The sequence below is a fragment of the Gallinula chloropus genome, assembly GCF_964237585.1.
Source record: "Gallinula chloropus genome assembly, chromosome: 9".
Taxonomy (NCBI): Eukaryota; Metazoa; Chordata; class Aves; order Gruiformes; family Rallidae; genus Gallinula; species Gallinula chloropus.
Genome location: NC_140094.1, coordinates 8,122,417 through 8,143,924, shown reverse-complemented (window position 1 = coordinate 8,143,924; position 21,508 = coordinate 8,122,417).

Below are 21,508 nucleotides of genomic sequence, written 5' to 3'. Positions count from 1 at the left end.
TATCCTGTCCACCATCAAAATTCAATCAAAATATGAAAGCCTGGGTTTATCCTACACAAACCATGAAAAAGCAATTAAAGGTGTGACACAAAGCCATTTGATCAGGAGAGTTGACCCTTTTCCAATGACAAAATAACTAGTATCCTGAGTCCAGCTTAGTGACCTTCTGGAGCTGGAACTTTCAATTATGTCAGATAAGCTGCGTCACCTAAGCTGGCTTTGTGAGTGAGGCTGGATCAATGCAGTGTATTTCGCTGATGACAATGATTTAATCAATCAATCTCAGTCACTCCATGGACAGCAATGAGGTTGTGAAGCAAGCACCAAAAAAGAATGCCAGGCTCTTTCATTGTCAGGGTTATACCTAGCTGCTCTCCATTTGTTCTTTTTCTTTAAATGCTAATTTGAAAGTATGAAAAAAATAACGCTAAGTAGCAATTTCCTAGAAGGGGTTTTGTCACATCTATTCAGAGTTATATTCTGCGTGCCAAATTGCAACCTGATGTTCAATAACGCTGTTTTTGACACTTCTGTGTAATAAAAGTGAAGATCCTTCTTTGCTCAAGGATGTCTATGACACTTTTGACACTTCTCTCCCAGAATTGCAGGCAGCCCAGATGTTCTTCGCATTAAGCAGAGCAATGCCACAGCTGCTATGGAATGTCAGAAGATATTGGGCTCTAGGCAAAAGTAGCAAAGGGCATCTTTCGTCTTTTTAACTGAGGAGTAATTTTTGGAGAGTAAAATCTTTTGATGTGCACAGAGTTAAAGCCTCAGAGGGACTTCACAGGCAAGGGACACATTGCATTTTCTCTGGCTCTTGTTCCAAGGTAACTCAGAGCCATTACAGAGCAGCTGTTACCACTTCTGTGCAGAAAAAAACATTCCTTACCTATCTATACCAACACGGCATTGCTGCGTCTGCTGGACAGCTAAATGGTACAACACAGGCAAAAATGGGAAAAACAGTATCATGTCTTGGTGATGGATTCAAGCCTTGATTTCTGTGGCCTCTCAAGGGTGCAAGACCCAGCCTCTCATAGCTGCCCAAGACTTGAAACCAAGGATCTACATTCACAAGGGTATCCTTCCACAGACTTGACAGCAGAAGTAGCCTTGGCCTCATATTGTACCCCCATACTTTCCCCAGTTGGGCTAAAGCAAGTGTACCTGGAAGAAAATGTTCCCAGGTAAAAAAAATAACCAGATATTTTCTGCACAGTCTTTCTTATTTCCACCCTTGTATAGTTCCCAAAACAGATGCTTATGAAACTAAGTAGTAAACTGGACTGTTCTTCTCTGTATTTTAAAAATACATAGGCCCTGCTGTTTAACACAGGACACACAAACAGTCATTCTGTGAACAACAAAGTAATGTAGGATGCAGGAGCCCACTGGTAGCTCTCCTCAGAGGAAACACTCTTTAAACTAAGCCCCAGGGCTGGCACAAGCCTCAGGTCCTGTTAGTGGGTAGGCAAATGATTCGGAGTCTTTGCCCGAAGCAGGAACAGCAGCAGCCAAAGCGAGTAGTGGGGAAAACGAATACTTTGGGTACTGCCAGGCCAGACTGGAGCAGTTCCTGCAAAACTCTCATTGTCTGGAAAGAAAGCTTACTTGTAGCATCCATACTGGGACTTTGGTATTGCACTGCCAAGCCATCTCTAATGTGTGCCAGCTTTATTGTGGAGCCATAAAAAGCGATGAACATCATCATACTTTGTTTTAGCCTGCCTCCATTTCCTAAACAGCACTTGGGATTCCACCTTGCACTTCAATCCTCCATGGTCCTTCTGATCAGATAGGTGTTAAGCCAGGACCACTTCTACCTTATTCAAAAACCAAACTAGGGATATCTTGCAGCTGACCCTGGTAAAGTGCACAGCCTCAGCATGTTGACTTTTTGGTGTAAATTTTTGTCCCTGTTTGTGATACAAAACCACCAGGGATGATGGTTTAGCAACAGTTGTCATGTGTCTTCCTTTTCTAGACATTTTCCCTAGCATGGATGTCACTTTCACAGTCAAATGGCACTGGAAACAGAGGTGTTGTAATGATTACCATGGAAAACAAGAAACACAGAGACCAATAATTGTAACTGAAAGTCATCCTTTCATGGCACAGTGCCTCTCAGTTGGACTTGTGCTCTGTGAAATGGGGAAAGAAGTCCTGAATTGCATAGATCCCTTATCCTCTATGGTTCAGGAGGACGAGTTCATTAAAAACTGTGGTTTCATTAGGAAGCAAGAGCTGCCCTGTTGTAAGGCTATAATCTATTTCATTCCTTGGAATGCGCCGTGGATTTTCTCTCCCACATCCCAATCAGAATTGACTACCACATCACGCTGCTTTTGGTGATGAAGGGTAGATTTTGCTTCAAGAATTACAAGCTAGAGTTTCCCTAGTACCACTGTAGTATCTACTGAACATCACTCAGTATTATCCATGCACAAGTATGCCCTTCCTTCTCCTCCCCGGTATGGAAAGGGATCACTTGTCCAGTGTCTATAGTTAATACCAGATCCCATTGGAGAGCTAATCTATGCTCAATGATTACATACTCCTGAGTAAACATTAACAACAAGCACAGCAAACCCTGCCTTTGCAATATGTATTTACCTTTGCATTTAAGAGATGCCCAAATTTACAACGTGAATGAAATAGTAAAATGAAACCACAGACACCAAGTAAAAATATTATTTTAAAATGTGACTGTTTTGGAAAGTCTGGAGCGCACAGGGGAAAAAGGCAGGGTGCTGCTTTATTCTATGGGGATTCTCTTCCTTTTTAAGGTTTGTCTTTTGAAGGCAAAATGGATTAACGTTTAATCTATTGCTGTAATGATATATGGTATTTACAAAGAATTGAAAGAGTCAAGCAACAGTACACCTTAGGAAGTTCTATGTTATTTCTTCAGCTTCCAAAAGAAATGCTCAGATATAAATCCTTAAAGTAGACTTCAAAAGATTTGATACACCAGCAGTTGCAGCAAATACATCTTTTTTTCTATTTTAATTATCCATTTCTCCTAATAGGTTCTACAAGACTTACACATAAATAGAGATCAGAGGGGGAGCCAGATTTTGTGTTTTACCTACAACAATCTGAAAAAAGGGTAATAATTATAGAAATGGTTGAAGCTTGCGTGGTGGTTTGTTTGTGTGAAGTACTCCCCCAGTGTTTCTCTTCTCCAAGTTAATCATTGAACTCCACTTAAAGCTCAGTACTTGTGCGTCTGTTGACAAAAATCTCTACAACATAAAAGATTTAATGGAAATACTTGACATAAAATATTTTGGCAAAATAAACTGAATATCACATCAAACACAGTTGAAAGGCAAACTTCCCAGCCAACAGAAGAGTTTTGTCAAACTCCAAATTCTGATGCTCTTTTATTGTGGCAAAATCAAAATTACTTCTATTTTACAGAATTTCTTTGGTGAAGGTGAAAGTATTCTATTATTTGTCATCTTTGAAAGGATGTACTACATATTCTATTATGGCAAGACTGTTTCCTTGCTCAAACTTGTAAAATATATTGGCTGTCCTGTTTCACAAAATTTAAAGCTGCTCTGGTGAATACAGAATTTTCATTTGGAGTTTAAAAAAATATATTTCACACCTCATTTATTTAGAAGCTCTTTGCCTTATCACTGCTCTAGCTATTTAAAGCATTGCCTTTCTGTTTATCAAAGCCAACTTTCTTCCTTCTCCTTTACATTTTCAAAGATAAAAAATTTAAAAGTAACCTTTACACTGACATTATTCTCATAACACATACCAAATTGATTTGAAAGCATCAGATTTGCCAAATTTCTCCTGCATGTTGAACTGGAATCTAAATATGGCTCCTTTATTTATGTAAGTGGAGGCTTATTTATTCGAGAGACAGTTTTTGGAGGATTTTCCTAATGAGCATGGTGAGAACAGCTAAAAATTTGAATTAGTTTTTAATTTTTAATTTTTGGTACATCAATTTTCAGATGATTCTTGGACATATAATTAAACATGAAGTTAATTATCTGTTTATAAGGACTCTTAATGCATGGCTTTCATTGCAGAGGAGCTATGAAGTCAGGCTGTAATCTCAGCCCAGCACTGACACTGCTGCCAGGCAAAACGGCTACTGCACATACAGCAACCCTGCAGCATGGGAAGGGAGCAATTCTACATGGACCTCCAGCAGAGGTGGGATCCAAAGGACAGCAGATCCAAGACTTTTCATCAAGACTCTTCCTTTCACATCCACCAAGATGACCAGAGTGCATCTGCACAAATGGGGAATCCTCTGACAGATGGGGAGGTTTTGGCCCTTATTTATGACAGGTGAAAGTCTGGTTAGAAACGCATCTCACAAACTGAAATATGGTCTCAGCAAAAATCCCTGTTTTCACTCATTTTCAATTATCAAAACCTGCAGCACGTGAGCTGAGCTCTTACAGGATTTCAGCAAATGTTTGTAAAGTTCAAACAAAAAATCCCTTTAAATTTTTTTATGTTATAAAAGCAAAAATGTTGTTTTCCTGTTTTCTAAATACATCCAAGATCATTCAAAAGTTGACTGAAGTTTAGAGTCTCACATTTCTCTCCATTATTTACATCACACTGAAACTTTAAGGTGCTGCTATGCCTGACCCCACCCTCACTGAGCACAGCATAGTGTCCCAAAGAGCTGTGATCCTGCAGACATTTACAACCAGGTGAACAGTCCCCACTGAAGTAACGTAGCACAACTCAGTCAGAGGTAATGGAAAGTTATAAGACTCCATGAATCTTAGAGTCCGCCCTGCACAGCCACAGCAGCCCCTCTGTTTGGAGTTAAGTGAACAAAGCAGAATTATTTTTTTTAGCTGAACTATCACCACAGAGGAACCAAAGTCCACAGGTAACCACATCTACGCCACCTGAGCACCAAAAGCTTTGCACACTGTCCCTGAAATGATACCTGCTGACACCCACCTTCTCAACAAACTAAAACTACATCTGTCCATTGCTCCCCTCATTTGGCACACATTTCAGACCTATGCTTGTTTCATCCCAGTGACTACAGGCAACAGTATCAGGTGAGTCCTAACTAATTTCCTTCATTGTACATAAGAACTGATCTTCTCTTTCAGCCAGAGGGTGTCATACACACATCCACTGGTTTGTTCATTCCAACACAATCCACATGATTTTGTGGTTTGAAATTATTCCTAATTAGCACATACTCTAATGAAAATAAAAGGAAGCTTCAAATGAAGTTATGAATATATAGTTAGAGAACATTGGCTAGAGGGCAAGAAATCTTTTACAGATACATTGGTGTAAATGTGAAGTTGACTGCTGACATGGGTAGAACATCTCTAAATTTATGCCGGCAGAAAAAAGAAAGCCTAGCTAACAGTTCCTAAAATTGCTACATGAAATAATAGCTCCTGAATAACATATTTGCAATACAGACAAAATATTAGCATGTTTCAGATCTCCAGAAAAATCAGGCAGGAATACACCACAGTTAGAATACTCTCTCACTTAGACCTATGTCTATATTTTCATCAGAACATCACTTCTTTCTCAAATATCACATATTCTTTTCTCCACAAAAAGTATCCATGTATTTTCATTACCTGCACTACACAATAAAATGTGAAATCTATTTTTCGTACAGATGTGAAGAAATGGGATGGATAGCACTGGTTCTGAAACTGTTTCCTACCAGGTGTCCTATTCCACCAAAAAAGATTCAGTTCTATAAGTTTAGTTTTAGGGTAACTCTTGCTTAATTTTCTTTTTTCTTGTTAAATTGCAAGCTTGCAATAAGAGCTGGTATTTTTACAAGAACTGGAATATTCTGCCCTTTAGTTATCATAAAATCTTATACTCTGAACATGACTTCAGACAGTTATGTGAATTATTTGTTAGCTGTTCGGTGGATTTATGCTTTTCATCTTAGCCCGAACTTCTCTCATGAGCATTCAGATAAATTATTTTGAAGGCGTTCAGGAGCTAAGCATCCAATTGTATTATGTTAATATTACAAGATATCTATATTCATGCATCATAAATGACTGTGCTATAGTTTACTTAATATTTTGCATTATTATATAAATATGAGTCTTTATGCCAATGCATTAGAGTTCTTTTTTTCCCCCTGGTGTTTAAGATTGTACTGAAATCCCGTTGATGCCATAATTGAGGTTAAGCATGTGCATAAGTGCTGTTTGAGATGGGCTGCTATTCCCCAACATGCCATTTGTCTCTGGTAGATGCTGGAAGATTGCTTTACTCTTTGCTCATTAATATAAATACATTTTATCCCCTCTCTGCACTAGCTATATGCCACAAAATAATTTTTATGATTATGTTCTTTCTAGTCATGTACATTTCAGGAATATTCCATGTATCTATATGTGGAATTACACCTGAAAAAGCAGCAATTCACACTTTAAACACTATTTTGGAAGAGATAAGCCTTTCTAACTTTAAATATATTTCAGTGCACCCAACAGGGCTAAATGACAATGAAGCACTGAACTTTAACCCTGTGCTTCCTGGCTTTGAGCTTCATTGTGCCACCCCAATGTTGGGTTAACATAATAAGTACACAGAATATTTGCTACAAGGTTTGTGAATAAGTGATTCTCATCTCCTTTGTAAAGAAAATTGACTCCATTACAGGAGCGAAGAGACATCAGCTAACTGATTACATGAAGTCATAATCCTCCATTGAGACATCACACAATGACACTGTTAACATTAGTATGCAATATTTATTATAAATAAAAGAGGCTATTGAGGCTTTCAACCCATAAGCAGCTCTGTGTGGATGACTTCACTGTAGGAACACAGTGGAACTATAATGAGGATAAAAGATTTATTTATACCTAAATATGTTCTTATTAGGAATTCTGCACTAGTATGTAGCAAATACAATTGGAAGACCAGTAGGGTTTTGTGGTTTGTTTTTGAGTTTGTGTTTTCAAATTACTATTTATTGTTTGCTCTTAGCTATGAGCATTTTGTAAAAAAGTTAATGAGTTTATTGTACTGCATATGATCATGTCTCATGAATGAAGAATTACTTCATTTTTATGGGACACAGTAACGTCACCTCACTCTGATGTGGAGATCCAGTGAGCCATTAGCTCGGGCTCAGTAAAAAGGGGAAAAGTCTTTGCAAAGGTCCTTCTTGCATATGTTAGATGTATGTCACATGATAGCATCATGTAAGATTACTTCTTCACCTGCCTTTATATTATATGCTTTTCCTAATACCATTTTTTGTGTCTCAATGCCATAGTTAAGGACTAATGCCCATTGTATGGAAGACACCTAAACAACTGCAGTCCCTTCCAAGACCTCTCATTGACTTTATGCTGTTATCTAACAGTGCATTTGATGGAATTTCAACTGAGATTAAACTAAATCCTCTATAACTACCTTGCTTTGCCTTAGTACCATAAATATCTCCCCCCTCTCTGGGGTGGGGTTTGCTTTCAGACTATCATTTCACATTCATCTTTGTCAGGTGAAACCCAACAAAAACAAAGCAATGATTGAAAGTATGTGTCCATACTTGACATTTGACTACCATTGGCTTTGTTCAGAAACCAATCTTCATTTTTGGCTAGCCTAATTTGTCACCTTTAATTCAGTGCTCTTGAAGAGTTCTATTGGTAAAACCTTTAAGAAATTTTAGGTTATTTCACTGCTAATGCAATTATGGTAGAAAAAGATTAAGCATGTGTATTTTATAAGAAGCATATTCTCCATGTAACAAGAACCCACCTCACAAATGCCGCTTAACAGAATCACCAGGGGAAAAAATGCTAAAATAATGCATTATTTTTTATCTTAGAAGAATGAAGTTCATCAGGTATTCATTTCTCATCTTGGGAATTACATCGACATGGTTCATCTCTTCTAAAACTGCATTTAAGTTGATTACATGTAAAGCTGACTGATAACATCTTATTCATATTGAAAAACAAATAATTTAATTCAGAATCACTCAGCTCAGCAGTGAAAGTCCTTACCAACAATTACTGAGAGACCTGAAGAATTCTACTCCACCTCTAAATGTGGATTAAAAAAAATTTACTTTTCCTGTTCATTTTCAGCAATAAAATCTCAAACTTTTACAATTGAAAAATAAGGCCAACACCTTGAAAAATACTCTTTCCTATGGTCTTCGAAATCATGGGGGATTAGTAGTCCTGTGATCTTACTCTTCCATTTTTATTCAGTCTTTGCATAAAATTGTATTTATTCTGCTGAAAGCAGGATTTAAAAAAAAATCCCACAACTTGAATTTGACAAGGCATTTACAATTTTGAAAAACACAACAATATTTCCAGGTAGGTCTCCTTAAAGGAACTAGCTGTAATAAAGTTTACACAACTGACATAAGTTATTTTCATTTCCTATGCTCTCTCTGCCACCATACTTATAAACACACATACTCCATTTAATGGACTACTGGGCTTGGAATATATTCCCTACAACCTCTCCTGTCAATCCAGCTCTTAACTCTAACTCCCATTACAACCAGCGGAATTTTTCCCACTGACTTCAGCAGAAGTTGGATCAATACAGATCCTAAATTCAATTATTAGACAAATACTATTTTCTTCCAATTCATGCATTTTTCAGGCATAAAAATAACCCAGTTTTGTTTCCTTAGTGGATTTTTCACAGTAATCTAGGTGACTGGTGCATCTGCAATCTGACAAAACAGATATCTCCTTTTGCAGAGAGTGTATATAAGTTTCCCATCTATCTCAGAAAAAGGCTCACAAAGCTATTCAGAACTCAATACACGTTCCTTCCTTTTCACTTTTTTTTTTTTTTTTTTTTTTGGTGACAACCTAGGCAATAATTCACAGCTCACTGGGTCTCCTAAATAACCCCCTTTATATTTACATGGTAGGCATTCCCCATTACCCAGCAGGATCCAGCTGTATTGGCAGGCAGTCATTAGGCATTCTTAAGACTTTGGAGGTTTAACATACCCTTCTCTAGTTAGTATCTTTGAAAACACCCTGTATGGTTACCATCTCAGCATATATATAGCAAATTGTCAGCATTTAACAATAACAAACTCTGTCATTTTGTAATTTTGAAGTGGTTCCTTCTTTGGGTTCCATCCAGACAGCCACATGAAGCCTTTAAAGCTCAGAAGCATGTCACCCAATGGAGGATTGCTATGTTTCTTTCTTTTGCTAAAAATTAAAGTTACTTAGTTTCTTTGCTACAACTTTCATGGCTGTATACTTGCTTTTCATTCTGTATTGCAGTTACTTTAACCCAGCATCACTAAGAATTCTGGGGGAAATGAAAATGATGCAAAATTGCACCCTCTATTGACGAATGGAGAAAGGTCCTTTTAGGAAACATAAACTAAAAATTAGTAATATGTGCTGTGAGAACACAAGTCTCTCCAGGAGTGAGATTTTCAGTAGAATGTCATATTTCACTAGGAAGATACGATCTGAGCACAAAAATGAGTGAAATCTCCAGGGCTTATGGTCTTCCTCTGACTGCGGAGTCTCCTCCAGCTGACTTCCTCCACTGCCTACAGAAAGTCATTAAAAGATACTGCCTTACAACCTTCCTTGACTGTGACATCTCTCATGCAAACAGGACCAACTAGATCACTTACTCATTCCCTTTTATAAACACATGAACAACAGGAACACCACCACCTCTTTAAATTCTTTAGTAAGTGCCAAGTTATATTATGGAGGTTTGTAGGAATGTAAAAGAAGAAAAAAGGGAATTGGATTCATGTTAGCATTACTGATGCTTGGTACTGGTAATTCTACTTGTTCTGAAGAAACATCCAAACAAATGTGGAGTGACAGATTGCCAATCATGCCTAGAGCAGTTTGCATCCTACGAGCCTTGAATTGACACAAATGTTCAAAACTGAATTTCTTTACTGCATGGATAAATATTTCAAATTAATATATCAAAGTGCTAACATCAGAACAAAATCAAGGAAAGTGATTTTCTTCTGAAAAAGAAAAGGAATAAAACCATCTTTCAGTTTACAATTGGACCATTTTCTTTTTAATGTTATCTGAAAGTTTAATTGGGGTGTCTGTTTCTATGATGAGAACCAGAGCCTTCATGATACAATGCCTCATATGTGTCAGATGAAATGTTGTTAGATGTATCTAGATATAAGTAGCAAATTCTGGGTAATCCTTAAAACAAGAGCCATTCACACTGATCCAACAGACATGACAGAACATGAGAAGTATGTGGTACGAGTTAATCTACGAAGTCATTGCTCATCCTTAAGACCAATAAGCACTTCAGTATATATTTCCCATGTTTACAAAGTTCGAGTAACATGCTGTCAGCACAAAAACCTCAGCACCACAGTTGTAACAGAAGTAAGGGACCCAAGAATCCACAAATTGTTTTTTGCCCTTAATCAAAGTGAGTAATTCTTAGTTAGGTTTTTTTCTCATGGCATCCTGTAGCTCCTAAAGACTTTGCTTTCACTAATGTAGAAAGCATTATCCCTCTATCACTTAAAATGCTTTGACAATGTTTCTTTTAAACTGATTTGTTTGAAGTTCAAGCTAATGAAAGTAACATCCTATTAAATGAAAGCCTGGGTGCAGAGAAGTTTTTTTTGATGCTAACTGGTCATGCTACTAGCCATCCATGAAACATATGCTGGAAACACTCAGGAGTATTCAGAAATGCCTCTTTAAGTCATAAATCTTTTACAGGTACAATTATGTGAAAGCAGGAATAGGAAAAGCACATTCAACATCTGGAGTCAGATGAGTTTACTGAAGTAAAATTGCAAAATTAAATTTAGATGAACTTAATTAAAAAAGGGGATCCAATTTAATATGGACATTCATCAACTTCTCATTGAAAATCTTTCTTGCCTCAAGAAAATATAATAAAGCATGAACACAAAAAACATATAAAGGCTGAAATGAAGTGTGAAGGGATGGTCAAAGAAAGAAACACAGTAAGAAGGAACACTTTTTCTCTCATTTTAACACATATGTGCATATATATGCACACTTTTCCTTGAATTGCACAGAATACTGAAATATTTTTTGAGTTCATAGCAATAGAACAAGTGAACTGGTCATCTGTACACTCTGAAGATCATTAATCCTTCCTAGGCACATGCTACATAGTCACTGATAACATGAACATGGAACTTTCTCCCTGTATACGTGGTAATTTTTTTCATCCTAGACAGGAAAGAATTTTATCTAAACCCCATTATGTTTCATAGTACTTGAAATCCTTGTTTCCCAAGTTGCTCCTGCTGAAGTGGATGGGAGTTTTGTCACAGGGACCTGCCATGACTTATAATGGATTTCCATTTGCCTTAGTTAAGGCAACAAATGAAGCTCTCTTGCTTTCCTTTACTAGGTCATTAGTGTCTTTTGTTTCCAGGAGAAAAAAAGAGATCTAGTAGTTCAGTACAAGTCACTTCTAGCTTCCTTGAATTCTGTCTGTTAGAAAAGTATTGACTTTCAGTTCTCCATCTTACAGAGCATACAGAATTTAGTAGTGTCAAACAACAATTTGAAGAGTTTAGGGTTATTAAGATCATGTTATTTTCTTACAAAACTGCCTTGATAATTTGTTGTTCTGCACCTTGGTTATGTGATTAAGTAACACGATATGAATGCTGTATTCTTTTATTTCTAATGAATGCTCTGAGATACTGTCCTTTATTAGGAACACATTCCAGCATTATAAAACTTGCCCAGCAATAATGAAATGTAATCTGTCTTGAGGATTCACGTTAACACATTATTATGCTAATTTTTCTATGAAAAGATCATGATTGGATAGAAATGATATTGTTGTTGAATACATCTTTAAATGAAAGCAGAAATTTTATCCAACTACTTGGTAAGTGACAGTACATTCTAGAGGAACGCTGAATCCAGGTTTTATTTTCATGTCAGAAGAGTTCTAGGTTTTGTGGTGTAATCTAATACCCCCCCCCCCCCCCAAACGTAAAACACTTCTATAGCTTGGAATTGTCAGGACTTGGAACTGGTGATACTTGACATCTGTATCACAGTGATCTAAAACCAGCACAAGCATGACTAGACATGACCAGGTCCATATCCTGCCTCTAGCTGATGCTAAGTGGAGGAGTATAAAATGCAGCAGTATACCTTCCCTGGCCTCTTACTTACACCGGTCCCAAAATACTTTATGTGGTACAAGGCTCAATAATTTTGACCAAAATATCATCACAGACAATATTCTAATCTAAAAATTAGATCTTTCTTCCCCCAAAAGTTGAACATTCATACACTAACATGATTTTCTGCTAAACAACTACTCCACACTCTCAAATACAGTTTTCTAGAAAATGTATTCCAAATTAATGCAAAAGTATGGCAGGACTCAGCTGTTCCTTCTTCCTTTTAGCAAAGCAGAGAATTTATCCCTGCAGCAGAAATTCTGAGCTTCAAGATGCAAACAGATTATTCCCCTTCACAAGGTGTCCACAGCAGTATTAGAGAATCCCACTCACGGTTTGAGCTATCAAACTATGTACAGCACAGATAGCATTAGAGGGGAAAATAATTTGTAATTTTACAACTTATTGCTCAGTTTTCAACAAGAGAAAAACCACTGAATTTCCTTTTTGTGCATTTTAGTTTCTCTTTGGAGCCTGCCCACCATCCTTCTGTAAATAGTTACATACTTCAAAATGTACAATGTCAAAGCTTCCAAGAGCAGCTACATCAGTAGAGAGGACAATAAAGATGGCCTTGCTGATTTTATGCTGATGAAAATTGCTCAGAACTTGTGTCCCAAGCTCAATCTCTTGCAGATCAATATATGTTCTTATACCTCTCTATCCTTGCATTGTTCAAGGAGAAATACTTTGTTTTTCACACAGGTTCAATTTCAGTACAACATAACAGAAAAATAACATTTTAATGTGGTTTACTATAGTATCTTACCTTACCACTGAGACCGAATATGAAGATCCTTAAATTGCTGGCATCAGTGTTCCTGTAGAGCCTGGCACAAATTCAGATGAGTGATCCTGCCAAAAGTCAGAGGAAAATATTCATCAGACAGATTATTTTTAATCACACTTCCCCAGTACCCATGGAAGGCTTACTTTATAAATGCCTACTGCAGGTTTAATGATAAGACCACTAAAATAGATCTAAATGCAACACACCCGCACGTGAACCTGAATGTTGATTCCCACAGGGCATTTTCTACAGAGAAACTCCCCTTTTATGAAAGCAACACACAACAGATTTTACCAGGAAAAATAACAGTGCCTTGCATTATTAGTTTTAATAAACTGCATTAGAAAGATGCCTCATGGAAAAACAAACAAACAAAAATGCATACAACCGGGTAACCCCAAATTAGTGAAGCATACACTCATGCACAGTTCATTTTCATTTCAGATCAAAGAGGTTTTGAAGTTCAAATAGATTTGCCTCCTAATAGTTTTAGTACAGGATTATCTCTCTTAACATCTGAAAAACAACATTCAGTGTTGGCATTTAACAGCTTATTTGTATTGCAGCACTTCAGGGACAAGCAAACTTGTAATTTCTACCATATGTGGAATGTTTCTTTCATTATAGCATTGAAATTTCTATTTAAAAATAAGAAAAACTTCTGCAAAAGCATTATTTTATGAAATAAATGTATAACAATTATTTTTCTATGTAAGTTTAGTTAATGCACATAGTACTATGAATACAAATATGTATGCATATGGTTATTCATTAATGTTTACATGGTTATTTTAAAAATTAATCAAATTACTTCTGTTCAGGAGAACATGAAAACTATCTGTAAGTGAAAGAAAAAAAATGGAACTGATGATAAGAAATACATAGGCAGGTAGTGTGGTAGACCAGTGGCAGACCAGTATTATGAATTCATAGCACCAAATCCAAGTTCCTTCTGTATAATAACAGCAAATTCAACCCTCAAAAAAACCCTGTAAGGAGTCAACATCAAGCCCTAGATGAATAGAGGGTCTCCACATCTCTCCTTTCCTCTTTTACTCAGGCTTCTAATGAAAATATTTTCCACTATATAACAACAAATTCCCTAGGGTGGGAGTTTCAAAGACATGCAAGAAAACTGGGTGTCTAATTCCCTCAGGCAGTTTTGAAAAGCACACGATTAATATACTATATAGCTCCTTATACATCAAACAATTTCCCAGTGCACTTCACATTAGTCTTTAATCTAGACACTTTAATCTTCAAATCTTCATACAATAATCTTCAATGAAAGGTTCTTTCTGGAGTTTACAGTATATTTAACACAATTTAAAAACTAGTAGTGCATTGCCCTAGCATTTAATACCCAGAAAACATTTTATAAATTAGATCAACTACACCCTGGCCAAGGTGTCTGTATTTTTAATATCTTTGGAGGGAGATTACAACAAGAAGGTGCTGGAGGGAATGACTTAGCTGGTTAAGCATCAGGTCACAATACTTTAAACCACCCCGGACCCATAGCTGCAGATCTCAGAGTTTACTCAGTGCTTCACTTTTTCCAGCATAAGGACCATCATTCCCTGTGTAGGTTCTCGGGGAAAACAGCACAGCTTATAGCGTATACTACTACGTTTTGGCAGCTCTGTGTGCACATCTGGCCATGGACATAGTTTCCATATCTGTGTTTTTGCCAAAAATCTGAACTGTTAGAATAGCGTGCCAGGCCCATTCTGCAGGGATACAGTCACGACTTCAACTCCTCCTGGCCTTCACTGTTCCCTTCCGTGCAGTTTACCATAGCACCTCTGAGCTCTACTCGCCAACCAGGACTTCGCAGGATTAGCCCTCTCTAAATGCACGGTGGGGGGAAAAAACTGCTAAGAATTTATACAGTGAGGACAAAAGGCAATAGGTCAGCATGAAATAAGAGGGGGAAAAGTAAGATAATAGCCATTATGACAAGCAGCATTTTTGTAGGCAACCTGGCAAAGGCACAGTTTGAGAGATTTGAAGAAACGGTTTTGCAGAAGTGTCTGCAGAGTTTTGATGTGAGAAGGCATGAAGGTGCTGACTTGGGAACTGGAATGGAAATCATGACTCAAGCTGACGTTTGGCAGTGACTGTAGTGTATTCTATGCATTCAAGAGAGCTTATTAAAAAGGGGGGATGTAAACACTGGGACATTTTAAAGAAGTTGAATACTAAGGTAAGCTGGAAATGGCAAGAAAAAAGGAAGAAAAGAGTGACAGATTGGAAGAAAAAAGGGCTAAGATAGGGCCACTGCATAAAAGTGGGTGAGCAGAGAATAGCAGTTGGAAAGTTTTATAACTTGTGACATGCTAGAAAACTTTCAGGGACAGAGCAAAGAGCGAAAGGAGGAGTTATGAAGATCATGTATTTATGAGTTTTCACTTGAAAGAAACTGTCAAGATCCTTCTCACAGAAAGAAATTGTGGTGTGAGAAGAAGCTTTGAGGAATGAGTCAAAGGAGGTGAAGAGGAGACTAGGACTGTAGGTGAAGATTTCAACTATAGTAGCTGGGCATCTGGCAGAACGGGGAGGGGAAAAAGAATGACTGTGTCATGGAGGAAGTTGGCTTACTTGCAGGATTTCTACTAGAAATATCTCCTTGCATGAAGAAATAAACAGAAAAAATATAAGAGCGGTGGTCTTGATGTCTTTGGGAGATTCAGAGAGAAGGCAGAGGCTGACTTCAATCAGTTCATGTGTAAGTTTTGCTTTTGAGCAAGGAGATCAAGGGTGGGAAGACAAAAGTTGCTGGGGATTTTCCACCCTTTCCAGACTGTCATAAGACATGAACACTGAAATTGAAATTTTCTTCATAGTCAAGTCCATACTAGGGATAGAAATACACATGATAGCAATCCCATCACATTTCTGGTAATACAGAAGTATTTTAGCACATAAAGTTTTGAGCAAAAGCAAAAACCTCAGAACATTGGCCAAATATTGACAAGGACTTCTAAAAATTTAAAGATGTGAAGGATTAACAAATGTTTGAACTTATAATGTCCTAAGATTCACTGTGAACCCAACGCTTAGTTTTATACCTTATAGTATTCAACCTGTCTGAATCTTTTACCATAAAATACTAATTTACCCATCCATCAGATTAGTCTGTGTAAAATATTTGTGACAACAGAAGCAATCCAGTAGAGCCACATATAATGGTTTAGACTGGAATTTATCATCATTTTTGCTCTCCATTGATCTACTTGGCATCTATTTTTCATATAATCACACTGAATTGAACAGAATTTTGAAAATAAGAATAATTATTTCTTTAGATGTATGCACATTCATTAAAAAGCCACCTCTATGTATTCACCATGAATAAAATTGATGTCCATGCTTTATTAAGAAAGGATGCAGCTTAAATGTACTAAGTGGTGTTGCTACACTAACAGTGGAGTAAACCACTGGAAAATTACCCCTGGTGTAATTTCCTAGAAATGACATAAATCCAATGTCAATTGGTTATGGAATTGGGATATCAGAAAGTTTCATACTGCATAGAAAAGCTGCATTTAAAAGTTGTAGAGGGGGAGGAGAAGAGGTGTGAGGAAATGTGAGTTATTTAGTACTAAACTGCTTTTAATGCTCTGAAATACATGGAAGCAAGGTTAATTGAAAACCTGAAGTAATATAAAAATAAGTTCAGCCTTTAACAGGAATGCATATAATAAAACTCCATTGAGCACAGGTGGATAAGTGAACATTTCCAATGCACATTAGTTGAAGAAATGAAGAAGTAGAAGCAGATAATAACTATTACTAAGATGAAATATCCTGAAGCCCTGGAAGAACATTAGGATACCACTTCCATATAAACATTTTAGAGATTACTTTTTCTTGCCACCCAGAGAGCAATAAGACCCCCGTTTCCCTTTAGACAAAGCTTCTTATTGGCTACAGTTATCATCCCTCTAGGGAAAAAGGGGTGGTTTTCAGAGACAGACTTTAAACAAGAGCATCTGGATTACCCTGTAAAGTCACAACATCAGTGAGCTACAGCATTTCACATAGCAGGTCTTCCCTGCCTCAGCACCCCTACACCCTACTACAGCAGGAGAGGAGCATAGGACCACAGATCAGAGGAATACACAGATCTGCTTTTGTCCTCCAAGGATGCCTTTTTCCTTGGGCATGCTTTTATTAGGCTAGAGTTACTCATGATCTCAAAGAAACTGTAGAAGTCACAGTCTAAATATAACACCTGTAAACATCTGTTGCAGTTTTGTGAGGCTGTGCTGCTGAGATGGGTTTTTTAAGCAGCAGTTAGAGTTTTCTGCCAGCCTAAACTATAAGCAACGAGCAATTCAAGGCCAAAGTTGCCGCCTGAGAGACAGTCACAGCGCCTCTGAGAATCACATACAGGAGACAACAGCCTGGCAGCAGCTGCATTTTGCCACCGGAGAAGGAGCGAGAAGATGTAACGAGCTGTGCAGACACCAAGGCCGGAGAAGGGCGGGGAAGGAGGCGGCCCAGGTGCGGGAGAGAAAGATGCCCCTGCAGCCCCTGGAGAAACCCATGGAAAAGGCCCAGACCCCACCTGCAGCCCGTGGAGGGGCTTCATGCTGGATGGAGCAGGTAGAGACATAGAGGAGATGCTGTGACCCTACGCTGGAACAAGCCGCTGCCAGCACTTGCAGCCATGAGGAGAAACAGAGACGACGCCGTGCCCCTATGTTGGAACAAACCCCTGCCAGCACTTGCAGCCATGGAGAGAAACAGAGACACACACATGAGTGAGCGAGAGATCTGCACCGGAACAGGTTTGCTGGGGGAGGCTGGTGACCCCGCAGAGGACTGGGACTGACAGACATTGTGATTTATGACTGCCCACCATAGCAGTGACTCACACCAGGGCAGCTGGTGAATAGATAAAGCCCTGGGGAAAGGATTCACATTGGAGAAGTTCATGGAGGACTATCTCCTGTGGGTGAGACCCCACGGTGCAGCAGAGGGAGGGTGTGGAATGAATGCATCCCCCCCATCAGCCCCCAGCCAAGAGAGAAACCAACTTTCAAGGGACTGACTGAAGTCCCCATCTCCCAGTCCCTGCCCCCCTGTACTGTGAGCAGGGGGAAGAAGGGATCAAGATCATGGCTAAAGGGAAGTCTGCTTAGAATGGAGGGGTAGGGGGAAGGTGCTACCGTTAACCCCATCTTCCCCAGGCCCTGCCCCCTGTACTGCGAGCTGGGGGGAAGAAGGGAGCAAAATCCTAAGTCTGCTAAGAAGGGAATGGTGGGGGGAAAGTGTTTTAAGATCTGGTTACGTTTGTTTTGTGATCTGGTCACACTCCCAAATTTGTTTTTTTCTTCACTGTTCTTTGTAGTTGTAGTGTAGTGTAATAAAGTAGAGCAGTTTCTTCTTCACTTTGTGTTGAGTCTGTTTTGCCCACCTCGTTGATGACAGAGTGATCTCTCCCTGTCCTTATTTTGACTCCTGAGCCTCTTAATATATATATTTTCTCCCCTGTCCAACTAAGGGGATTAACAGACTGACTTTGGTGGACGTCTGGCCTCCAGCCAGGGATAAACCATCCTATGCACTTGTGCCTGCCATTATTCTTAAAACCCACTTAAATATAAGCATATCTACCTATCTAAAGGGATATACAAGTAAATAGATGTTTACTCATCACAAAAAAAAAAGCAACTCCAGCATTCTATTTATCTACTAGAGATGCATGCAGTAAAATGCCTAAGCTCTCTGCTATGCTGTCTGTCAACATGAAGCAGCTAATACCCCAGGCCAGATAGAGCTGAACCTAGTTTTAGCTATATTCTTTGCAATTCAAGAACTAGTAGTCTCTTCCACAACATAAACATCCCCAGTTCTCCAAGAGTTAGCCTTTTCCAAAATAATGGAGGTTGTTTAACCTGTCATCTTGAACTAGCTTCTATTCCAAAAGAATGCAAAAGTTCAGATCTTCTGACTACCAAATACCTAAATCTAACGTGACTGCCAGGCCAGTCAGTCAGTCAGGATCCTGGAAGTAAACTAAAGTATCAAGGCAAAGAAAACTCTTTAGAAAGGCAAATTCCTGAAGAGGTGTTTTGTGACATCAAAATCAGTGACCCTAGCTTTCAAAGGATGGCTCTCTATATACTCAAAGAATGATTTTAGAGAGCTAATTGTGGAGAGCACACTTGTTTCAAAAAGCATGAAAAAACTCAGTAATAATGATGTATGGCACTTAGGTGTAACATGACTATGGCTGCTACTTACTTATTTTAGAAGGGTAAAGTTATAATGTAACATTTAAAAAATAGCTAATTGAAACACTTACCACCTCTGTATCAAAATATGCTTAGCATTTTATAGCCATATTGTGCTTTCCTGTGTTTGAGACGAACAAGCAATAACAACTCCACCCTGCCCCCACTGTATTTCAAGAGCCTGCCTTAAGCACAATAATATATTAAAGCTTGAATGCTCAGGAGAATATATGTGAAAACCAGTCCTTGTATTTCATTAGCTGCACCACAACCAACTAAACTCTATGTCTAGAACATATTAATTTAAATGCAACTGTACATGTGACATAATCCAAGCCAGTGTTTCCCAAACTAACAGTGTGTTTGTTGCACTGTCATTTTTCTTGCCACTGATTTACAAAGGGCTACCATAAACCTTTGATTTCTTTGTTGAATAGCAGTATGTTACTCTGTAAACAGTATCAGGAATATTTACACAGGCAAGGATTCAGCACCTTCTAAAAGCCATTTTGTGAGCTGGCAAGCTTCTGAATTAAAGCTACTTCTTCCTCTTTACAAGACAGATTGCATAACTAGATGTTAATAATAATATTCAAATTATAACTCAGAAGTTACTAGGTTAAGATGTAGAGAACATCTGCAAAGCAAAGCATCTAAACTTTTTTTATCTAGCGATTTGCTATAAGAGGACGTACTAGCAGCTACAAAACTCAGTGTTACAGAACAGACCTGTCTGTAGCTCCTGCTTAATCAATCTTTCCTGTTTGTAAGTCATGAGCCCAAACCAATGAAATCAATGGAGAAGGATATTTGCTCCAACATGAATATGCCCATTCCACAGTTTCAGCATAGCAGTTCCTTGCTTTAGGCCCAATTTTTTCCTCTGAATCTGTATTTCCAAACCTGTCTCTAGACAGAAAAGCTTTTATTTTTGGTGCAGAGAGATCTTGATGTCAGTAAGTATTTAGAGCATCACTTTCGTTCCTAATAAAATTTAAGCTCTACAGCTTGAAAGTGAAACAGGATGCCAACGAACACTTATTTTTCACCTTCTGTCTACGTACTTAGCTATTTCATAGGCATATTTAGGTATTTCCTCCATTTCAGAAGATTCCCTTTGAAAATGTATTTGAATGAACGTTACCTTTTTCTACGGAGATTTGGCTAAACATTTTTGTTACAGCAATTTTGTTTAGCATGGTAATGCAATCAGCATCCCAGGAGGCGCATCTTTCACAAGACGCTTGCCTGCGGTTCTACCTGCAAAGTTGTATGAAGGCAGTCTTCATAGATAACAAAGTACAGAACCTGTAACGCGCAGAGTGGCACAATCATCTATCAGAGGCTGCCTATAAAAAACCACCAAAAAATCCAACCAACCACAGCACACACCCCCCCCCCCCAATTTTCAATATAAATATTCATTGCAAGCACCACGCTACGACAGCGCTTCATTTCAGGAACCAGTGGGCATAAGCTGTATTGCTCATTCACTTAAAACAAATAGTTAGGAGATTCCATGAGCAATTTCTATTTCCTGGACAAAGCAAAGAGCATTACTGTTTTTCAGAGGGAAGGTGAAACAGTAGTGATCAAGCTGTGAACTGAATAAATATCAAGTCTACGAAGTGATTTACTATTCTTACTGCAGCCAGCTAGCAATAAAGTCAATCTCTTTTGCTGAAGCAGTGATTAGTGAGCGCCGTTGACCTGTGATACTCACTGCTTTTAATCCAATGGTTTGCACATTACGATAAAGGCTTAACTTGCAGCACAATATATTTATTCCTGCTGATACCTTTCCAGTTTTGTCAGAGATTTCTATTTTTACAAAGTGTTTAAGGGCTATATGTAATTAAAAAGTAACTGATAATAATTACCAGCAAAATCATAATATGGGTCACATTTGCATGTGTTTTACTATATATGGCACTGATAAAGTACCATGAGTGTAAATAAGAGACAGTCTTGCTAAAATGGACTTGCAAACAGTTATTTTCTCAGATTTTCATATCCTTGAAACATTTGGGTTATTAGACATATATTCATTTTAATAGCCAGGCATGCATTTCCATTCCACAGCTTTCACATGAAGCTCTTTTTACAGTACATCTCTTCTACTTAAAGATTAAAGATAACTGACACGTTTTAGAGGAATTGGGATTCTACAGGCTTCGCATTTACCATCACATTATTTCAAGTTCTGGGGCTGATTATCATCATTATGTGTTACATCTAGTAGTGTCCCATATATGACAGGTGCCTTCTGAGCACCATTAAAGGCATCAT